The following is a 10,389-nucleotide window of genomic DNA, read 5'->3' on the forward strand; positions in this document are numbered from 1 at the left end:
TTTACATTCTCTGTCTCAAAGATTGTGGTGGGGATTTAAGCATAATGCATTGGATTTTGATGTGGACCTGTAGCTCAGAAGGAATTTCATAGTGCATATCCCTCAACAAAAGTATACATGGACATTTTCTCAATGAATATAAAATAAAATAGGCAAAAATTAATATTAAGTATTGAGGCTTACCTCAAGCAAGGTGCTGTTAGTTAAGGCCTTGCACTTCACTTTAAAAAGTTCTACAAACAATTTTAAGAACAAAGTAAAGAGAGAAAGTATCCTTTTCCTAAACAATTTCAGTTTGAACTATCCTGGCTTTGATGATTCCAGGATTGCTGATTTTTTTTAAATGAGCTGTTCTATCATAAGTCACAAACAGTATAATAAAGGATGTTCAGCTTGTATAGTGAGAAGGGCCTATGTTAGATGTGAGCATCAGCACAAACTGCTTCAGAAATCTTATACATACAATATTAATCTTTGCAGATTTATATTTAAATGTCACTGGCCGCAGGCAGAAATGGGATAGTTTGTCCTGTACAATAAGCCTTTGATTTTCACAACTTCTGATACCACCCTGGGCTTAGCATGGTAACAAAGCAAGATCAGATTTATAACGGGTGTGAAAATAAAGGGACTAGTATACTAATATAAGACAATCTTAATGAGAGTTAAATAATGCCATGTCTCTTAGGAGGGGGAGTCTCCCCTTTCATTTTTCCATTCTTATGTATTTTAATGTGTATGATGTGCCCCCTCACCGTGGCAGTGTGCATATACAAACGTAGTTAGACATACATTATTTCCCTCTATTCCAATAACTAAAGTAATATGCCAATAAACCTCACCAATGTAAACAAATATTCCTTTGCCACTAGTCCTTTCACAGCCCCACCAAGCAAATGTTTGAGAAATGGGATTTTTATTGTTCCTTAAAGATCCACCCTCACACCATTGGGGGAAATAAATTCCATAGCAGAGGGCTACCCACTGGACATGCCTGGCCCATAGGGCGTGTTAGCTTGAATTCCCTCTGATGTCTACTACCATTGCAGGATTTGAGAGAGGAGGTTCTACTTCAGCTACGTTAGGCTTTATGGGGCAAAGCTTTGAATTGAACATGGGTAGGAGCCGGTACTGTTGTTTGAGAATAGGTGCCATTTTTTCCCTCCACCCATCACCAATTGATATAGCAGCAGGGCATAAGTAATGATATCAGTTATCGTTGGCAAATTCTATAGGTCGCCTCTTTACAAGTCAGCAGGAGAATGACTCTATCTTATAGGTGTCAACTTCCCCATTAACCGGGGGGAGCTCTGCCTCCACTGCTCCCTTCCCTCCAAGCCTTTGCCCCGTCTCTTCCCATCTCTGCTTCACTCTCGCCCCACCTGTTCCCTCCCACATCTCCCAAGTGCACTGTGTCCTGGCTCATCCCTCTCTCTCCTAGAGCCTCCTGAACACCACAAAACACTGTTTAAAAGTGGATGAGAGGTGCTAGGAGAGTTGGGGAAGAAGTTGGTCAATGGGGCTGTTGGCAGGTGAGAGGCACTAGGGGAAAGAGTTGCAGAGGTAGAGCTTGTCTGCCAAAGGGTGCTGAGCACCTGCTAATTTTTCTGTGTGGGTGTTCCACTGTCTGTGGTCCAACTTGTAAGCTCACAAACTAGAGATCCTTTAGAACAGGAGGTGGGCAATAATTTTTGATGGGGGAGGTCCCTCCAAGAATTTGGAAAGTAGTCAAGGGCTGCACACTTCCATATTAATGGAGGAAGTGCAGAGTCTGATGGAGGTTGGGTGCAGAAGGGAGCTTGGGGTATGGGAGTGGGGTGCAGGAGGGGATGTGGGATCTAGGAGGGGGTTGTAACCTTGGGCAAGAGACTGGAGTGTATGAAGACTGAAGGCATTTGAGTTGTGACCTAGGCAGGAGGAGATTGTGATCTGAGGGAAGGGATTGGAGTGCAGCCAAATGAGTTTGGCACAATCTCAGGAATTCACAAAGGCTACGTCTACGCTGGCATGATTTTCCAGAAATGCTTTTAACGGAAAAGTTTTCCGTTAAAAGCATTTTCGGAAAAGCGCATCTAGATTGGCAGGACGCTTTTCCGCAGAAGCACTTTTTGCGGAAAAGCATCCGTGGCCAATCTAGACATGCTTTTCTGCAAAAAAGCCCTGATCGCCATTTTTGCAATCGGGGCTTTTTTGCGGAAAACAAATCTCTGCTGTCTACACTGGCCCTTTTGCGCAAAAGTTTTTTGGAAAAGGACTTTTGCCCAAACGGGAGCAGCATAGTATTTCCGCAAAAGCACTGACAATCTTACATGAGATCGTCAGTGCTTTTGCGGAAATTCAAGCGGCCAGTGTAGACAGCTGGCAAGTTTTTCCACAAAAGCAGATGATTTTGCGGAAAAACTTGCCAGTCTAGACACAGCCAAAAGGTTTTAGTTGACCCAAATTTTTCATTGTTTTGCAAAAGGAAAAGGCTGAAGAGCTTTACCCTGCTCTGTTTGGAACTGTTCTGGACATGACAGAGCATGTAGGACTGAAGAAGTATTGGCCTTGCTACTGTCTTCAGGAACTCATATAGAAAATAATCTGCAGTATTGGGCAATACTAAATCTGAAATAAGCAATAGTCCCAAACCATTTCCATTTTCTGTGCAATATATGTCTGTCTTCCATCCTGGGCAGATTGGCGGTAATCATCATCTTTTTCAATAACTTATTAACTAGCATGGAAAAGGGCATTGAGGTGAAAGACACTGGTCCTTCTCTCACCTTTTTCTCTGTGCTTTGATTAGTTTCTCTTCAGACAACCAGGCTGCCTCCTAACGCCTCTTTAACTAGGGCTTGTCAGTAAGAAAATGAGCTATTTTAACTGTGCAATTACAGTGCCTGCTGAATGCCTGTCATCACAGCAGTAGGAGCCTGCTCAGAAGTGTATAACTGCTGGAGAGGGAATTAGAGCAACCAGGGCAGAAAGTTATAAATATGAAGTGAGACTTGCATACTAAATGCCCTCTGTGTTCATATAGAAACCACTGACAATAAGACTCAGATTTTTTTTTGGCCAGCTATTGGAATAAATGCTCAGAAGACTCCACGCTTTTGATGGAGTAATTCTCAGGAGAGAGAAATAGGTGTGTTCATAAAAGTGGGCAGGATCAAAGTCTCAAGCACATGTACTGTGAATTGCAGGCACAGGTATGTATATACATATGTAGATTGTCTGAGTAAGGTCTCCAGTGACCTCTTCGTCTGCAAATCTGAGGTCATCTATGCAGTCCCCATTCCCCTCAATTGTCTCTGCTGCTTTTGACATGATCACTTGTCCTCTCCTTGATATTGTGACCTCACCAAGTTTGAGGTCCTACCTTCTTCTGGTCTCTCTCTCTCTCCAACTGTTTTTTCAATTTGGGTGGCTTAGGGAAGTGTATACAACTGAGTGTTCCTGCTAGTGAGGATAGTACAAATCAAAAAGTGAGGGAAATGAGATAAGCCTTAAAAGGTACAAAGATTGGGAATAATGAAGCCAAGAAAAATGAAAGCAGAACTCAGATGGTGAGATTGTTGGACCTTACAAGGCAGAGGCATAAAACCCACTTCTGGCACCCTCAGTAGCTCAGGCTGTCACTTCTGCTTTTCCTTTCAACTGCCTTCTTAGTTACTTTCTCTCAGAAGTATCTTGCTATGCTAATCTGCAACATCACATTGAATCTATACTTAGACAAACAATGCATTAAACATAACTAACTAGCCTGATCTCGTTAGTTACAATCAAGCAGGAAAAGCTTTCCTTCTACTCCAATATGAGAACATAAGAACGGCCATGCTGGGTCAGACCAAGGTCCATCTAGCCGAGTATCCTGCCCTCTGGCAGTGACAAATGCCAGGTGCCTCAGAGGAATTGAACAGAACAAGTAAACATCAAGTGATCCCACTCCTGTCACCCATTCCTAGCCTCTGGCAGTGGCTAGGGATGCCATTCCTACCCATCCTAAGAGCCAGTGATGGACCTATCCTTGATGAACGTATCTAATTATTTTTTGAACCTTGTTAAAGTGATGATCTTCTCTACATCCTCTGGCAAGGAGTTCCATTAGTTGACTACATTTCATGAAGAAATACTTCCTTTTGTTTGCTTTAAAACTGCTACCTATTAATTTCATTTGGTGACCCCTAGTTGTTCTTATGGGAACAAGTAAATACCTTTACCCAATTCACTTTCTCTGCACCAGTCATGATTTTATAGACTTCTATCACATCCCCCCCTTAGCCTCTCCTTTTTTACACGGAAAAGTCCCAAATATCTTTTCAGTCATTCCAAACCCCTAATCATTTTTGTTGCCCCTTTTTGGAACTTTTTCCAATGCTAAGATTTTTTTTTTTTTTTTGGAGATGAGGCGACCACATCTGTACATAGTATTCAAAATATGGGCATACCATGGGTTTATACAGAGGTAATGAGAAATTCAACATCTTATTATCCCCTTTAAAATGATTCCTAAGATTCTTTTTGCTTATTTGACTGCTATTGTACACTAAGTGAATGTTTTCAGAGAACTATCCACAATGACTCCAAGATCTCTCTCTCGAGTGGTAACAGCTTATTGAGTCCCCATTATTTTGCACGTATAGTTTGGATTATGTTTTCCAATATGTATTACTTCGCATTTATCAACATTAAAATTCATTTGTCATTTTATTTCCCAATCACCTAGGGCATGTCTACACTGCAGGGCAAAGGTCAAATTAAGATACGCAACTTCAGCTAAGTTAATTGAGTAGCTGAAGTCAAAGTAGCTTAACTCAACTTTTGGTGCTGTCTGCACGGTAGGAAGTCGAAGGAAGAACACTCTTCTTCCTTTGACTTCCCGTACTCTTCGTGAAATTAGAGTTGCAGAAGTGGGAGAAGCCCATTATTTTGAAATTATTTCGAAATAACAGGATTGCTCTGTAGATGTACACTCTGTTGTTTCGAAATAACGTGTTATTTCAAAATTAGTGTTCAGTGTAGACCAGTGTTTCTCAACCTTTTTTTTATAAAATACCCTTTTTTCAGAAACAAAATTATAAGTACCTCCAGTACCTAAAGTTTTCAGACACACATTTTTTTTCTACCATTGCAACACATTTGGTTAATCAACTTAATTGTAGCTGGATTGGCAATGAAATTTTTGGGTGTAAAAAGTACAAAAATAAGAAAACGCTGTAAAACTTAAAACAAAAAATCAGTTTTCTCCAAATTTCAGTTGTTGATGTATCCCCCAGACTTCTCTCGAGTACTCCAAGGGTACTCGTACCACTGGTTGAGAAACACTGGTGTAGACATAGCCCTAGTTTTGTGAGATCTTTTTCAAGCTCTTCAGTCTGCTTTGTTTTAACTTTCTTGAACAATTTAGTATCATCTGCAACTTTTGTCACCTCACTGTTTACCTTTCTCCAGATCATTTATGAATATGGTGAATAGGACTGGTCCCAGAACAGATCCCTGTGGGACACCATTGGCTACCTCTCTCCGTTCTGAAAACTGACCATTTAGTCCTACTCTTTGTTCCTATCTTTTAACCAGTTATCAATCTACGAGAAGAGTTTCCCTCTTATCCAATGACAACTTACTTTAATTAAGAGCCTCTGATGAGGGACTTTGTCAAAGGCTTTCTGGAAATCTAAGACATAAAGTGCATGATTTGATCCTCTTTTTGTCATACTCTAGCACCATGTTAGCCCCTCCAGCAGCTTGCATTAACAGCTCTTGTGTTAGTACAGATCATTTTTGTCCTCCACCTCCATTTATGGTGTCCAGGTAAGCTCAAGGTGTTAAGTCTTAATTATCATTGTGCACTTTATTGCTTCTGTTATCTCAAGATTCAATACATGTTGTATTTCATGAGGATAATGAATTTAAAACTATTTTTAATTCAAGGCCTCCTAATTTGACAAAGGTGTATACTGAACACTGCAATAGTTTTTTTCTTTTAATCAATTTCAAAGAATTCTTATAAGTCTGTGGAAAGGGCTCTTGAATAAACAGGCTTTGAACATCACAACCAATTTGGTCTTTCATAGGAGTTCCCTTGGATACTTTTTCAAAGGATTCCCATACAATCATTCTCCTCTCCAGTGTCTCTAGGGAAATATCCCACTTTAACATCTTACAAAGTTTCTCTAAAGGGTCCCCCTAGCCCTCAGGCATTTCTGGCTCACTTGTCTGATACAATCACCTTTTTAGACTCAGTATTATTTTTTCTTTCTTGTTTATAGCAAATTGTTCAGGCTCTGAATGTCACAATTTGTTTGGCTTAAGCAATCCTAACTTTGTGTCTGACACTGAAAAAACAGATTTTAACAAAAAGAGGAGGAATGAAGGAGAGGTCTATTATAAGATGAGCTGCTGTGGTCCCAGTTCATAGCAAAGACACCATCTTCAAGCCAGAAAGCTAAAAGTTTAGGTACTATCCCAGGAATGTGGTGATATACCAGAGCTGACCCTTCTATGCTGTTCCAAAGGGTTGTTACACAAGTCTCCTCCTTTGGAATAAAGCCTAAAACCTTTCCACTAGTCCCACTGGATATTCAAATGAAAGTAACCAATAGATGCTGCTGCAAATGACTACAGATGTTATAGGTAACAAACCCCCAACAACCCCCCAACAACCCAGCTGAGTTTCAGGCCAGAGTGTAGAAGGCAGATGATCAAATATGGTTTCTTAAACAACTACTTTCCTTGTCTGGAATCACCCTGGCTGGCTCCAGAAATTAGAAACCAACCAACCAAATAAATAAATAATCCTCAAGTAATGTGGACTGACAACCAGCTAAGCAGAGGAGACTGGACTTGATCCAAAAGCTTCTAACAGCAAAGGTTGCTTCTTGACCCTTGTCACTTGGCAGCTTGTGTTTGTATTAACGTGTATTTCAAGAACAAAGATGATTTTAGATTGATGTTGCACAGTGAAACAGTGATTTGGTTTGTTTTTTAAAGAAAGCATCTAGGAAGGCAATCTAGTCCTTTTTGGTATGAAGAAAAAATAATAAAACAAATATGCCCACATTTGCCCAAGTTTCCTTCAGTTCAGCCAAACAAAACGGCTGCGTCTAGATTGGCATTATTTTCCGGAAATGCTTTAACGGAAAAGTTTTCCGTTAAAAGCATTTTCGGAACAGAGAGTAAAGATTGGCCCGGATGCTTTTCCGCAAAAGCACTTTTTGCGGAAAAGCGTCCGTGCCAATCTAGACGCGCTTTTCCGCAAAAAAGCCTTGATCGCCATTTTCGCGATCGGGGCTTTTTTGAGGAAAACAAATCTCAGCTGTTTACACTGGCCCTTTTGCGCAAAAGTTTTGCATAAAAGGGACTTTTGCCTGAACGGGAGCAGAATAGTATTTCTGCAAGAAGCACTGATTTCAGACAGTAGGAAGTCAGTGTTTTTGCGGAAATTCAAGCAGCCAGTGTAGACAGCTGGCAAGTTTTTCTGGAAAAGCGGCTGATTTTCCAGAAAAACTGGCCACTCTAGACACAGCCATTGTTTTAGATGCACGAGAAGCTATTGACTACACTGATTATTCTTCCCAGTCTTGGTTGGTTGGTTGGTTTCCAGAAGATGTCACTGTTATGCAGCTATGTGTGCAGTTTCTGTCTGATAAAAAAGTAACAACAATATAAAGAGTTGTTTGGGTTAGATTCTCTGTATGAGTAGCAAAACTCTGGAACTTCTTCACAGCTATACTGGAAGAAAAGTGGTTAGGTAAACATTAAGAGGGAATTGCTTAAAACCTCCCCCCCAGTGAACTGTCTTTTGCTGATGCTAATTTACTGTGTTGTCCAAGGGTATGGAGGAGAATGACAATCAAGACTCAGCTACTAACCTGCTATGTGGCCTTGGGCAAATTCCTTTAAATCCTCTGTGCCTCAGCTTCCCTATTGTGAGCAGTAATAAAATACTTTCCTTTTTCTCAGGAGTTTTGTGAGGCTTCATTCTGAAACTTTGAGATCGTCTGAAATGTGCTAAACATGCACATTAGTATGGCTGTATTAGTTAAACCCGTTACACATTGGATGAAATCACAAGCTGTGCACAGATTTCAGCAATCTAAAAATAAAGTCAACACAGAAAATAGATTTCCTTTTTCTCTGTAGCACTCTCCAAAGGAACAAAAATGTGGCTTCATTCCCTGCCCTCCAGGTGCCCGTTTTAGAAAAATCAAGGAAAATTCCAGTTTCAGATCAATCAATCTTTGGTTTGGCTCCTCTCAACAACTAAGTTAATATCCCAGGGGATAGTGTGAAAGGCCTACTCTAATGGAATCAAGAAACCAACCCCTTGCATGTGAACTGTGGGTCTGTAATGTGGGTGCTTGTCTAATTTATGTCTGATAAAAGTTAGTGGCAAGATAAAAGGATTTGTTAGCAAAACTTTAGGGTGACTTTTCCTTACTGGGAGAATATGGGTTAGGTAGGGTGACCATATTTTGCTATCTTGGATATAGAACATCTGGTAAAATTACTTATATTCAACTCCATTTGATAGCAATCAATGCAAACTATGAAATACAAATGTTCAAATTAACATCGTCGAGCAAGCCTCTGTTAAAAATAAATACTGTGTAGCTGAGTTTCTTTATTTACCTTCTGCTTTAGGGTTCACACAGGGAGATGGATGCTACCCCTCCATACACCCCTCTCACATGGGCGAGTAATCAACCTTCCTGACCCTCGCTGCCTGGTGCTCTCCACTCTCTATGCCTGACTGGGCCCCCAGGATGAACCCACTTGTCTGGTACCTGGAGCCATGTCTTCCTAAGGCAACACATGAGGGCATGTAGGGTCACATCCCCTCCCCCAACTTCTGCTGGGATTCACACCAGATTGTGGCCTGCAGCAGCATTTCAGTACTGTGCGGGAAGGAAGGGACGGCAGCTGCTCCCAGCTGCCGGGGAGGAGAGGGGGAAGGCATAACCTAGCTCATATCTTTGCAGTGCTCATCTCTTCCCCTCCCCTGCTCTCTTGTGGCTGGAAGCAGCTTGTCCCTTCCTTTCACGCAGTGTCGAAAGGCAGCAAACATCTTCAGGTTGGGGCTGGCCGCTGTCCCCGGTTAGAGCATAGGCAGGAAAGGGTTAAGTCCTAAGGCTACATGGTGCACCAGGTTCCTGACAACCTGACTATAGGTGCTTCAGGGAATCCAGCCAGACAGGTGGCTCAGCGGAGGCAGGGGGGGGGGAGGTTGCCTAAGGGATGAAGCAGCTCTGTGCTCCCTGGCAGCAGGTGAAAAGGTGCTAAGCCCCTGCCAAGGGGGCTGCTGGGAAGCTTTCAGGATTGGGGCACAAACAAGTTGGAAATTGATCCCTCCCTCCCTGTCACTCCAGAGCTTAGCTGAGGGGCAGAGAAGCTTCCATGTTGCCTGTGCCATCTGGGGCTTTGGTTCATGCAGGGCTCAGCATCCCCTGGCCAGCACCCGGTGCCAGCCCAGCCAGAGGGTGTGGGGGAAGGAAGGAGCCCGCTGGCTAGGCTGTTGCCGAGCTGAGTGCTCCGTCCAGGGGCTGGTTCTCTACACAGTGCTGGGAGAGGTTGTGCCCTGCAAGGGGGGACGTGGAGGAGCAGCGGGGCTGGAGGGCATAGCAGAGAAAGGACAGTGAGAGAGGAAGCACATAAAAGATCAGTGGGTGGGCAATGGAGGCAACAAGTAATTGGTCACTGCCTGGCAGAGTGCGCTCAGTACCAGCTGGAAATGGGACAGAGGGTGGGGCCGTACTGGCTGAGAGCTGACACATAGCAGGGGCAGCACTGCTGGACCAGCAGGGAGATCATCTGATCCCGTGTGGTGCAGCTTTGCCCTGCCATCAGCTTTGTACATACCCCGCCATCATTGGCCACTGGGCCCCTTCCCACCCCATCTCACATCTGGTGGGTGGGCAACTGGCAAACAGGGTCTGGCGAGAAGAAGGACCTGCCAGTACTGATGGGGGCAGACAGAAAATACAGGACAAGTTGCCTGTTTTAATGGAAAAGTTGGGACACCTGCAGGAAGGCTTAAATATGGGAGAGTCCCTTTAAAAAACTGGTCACTCTAGAGTTAGGCAAGTTTTAAGAAGGAATAGCTTAAAAGTCATGAGCATGATTTTTACACAGGCATTAAATCGGTTTGAACTTTTAATGCCTATTCCTAGCTTATCTCCATCCTTCAAACTTGATTGGGTAGAATGCTCTGTTTTCAGAGCTGTCCATCAAGATTAAACTGTAGCTTTTTCTCTGTCCCTCTTTCCATCCTTCCTGAGCCTTAAGCATGGTCTACACTTTGAAATTAGAGCAATGTAACTATGTCACTCGGGTGTGAAAAATCTGCCCCCCTGACCATGCACTGAAACCAACCTAACTGCTGGCATAGACAGCGCTAGGCTGATGGGA

Source organism: Pelodiscus sinensis, chromosome 17, assembly GCF_049634645.1.
Source record: "Pelodiscus sinensis isolate JC-2024 chromosome 17, ASM4963464v1, whole genome shotgun sequence".
NCBI classification, from domain to species: domain Eukaryota; kingdom Metazoa; phylum Chordata; order Testudines; family Trionychidae; genus Pelodiscus; species Pelodiscus sinensis.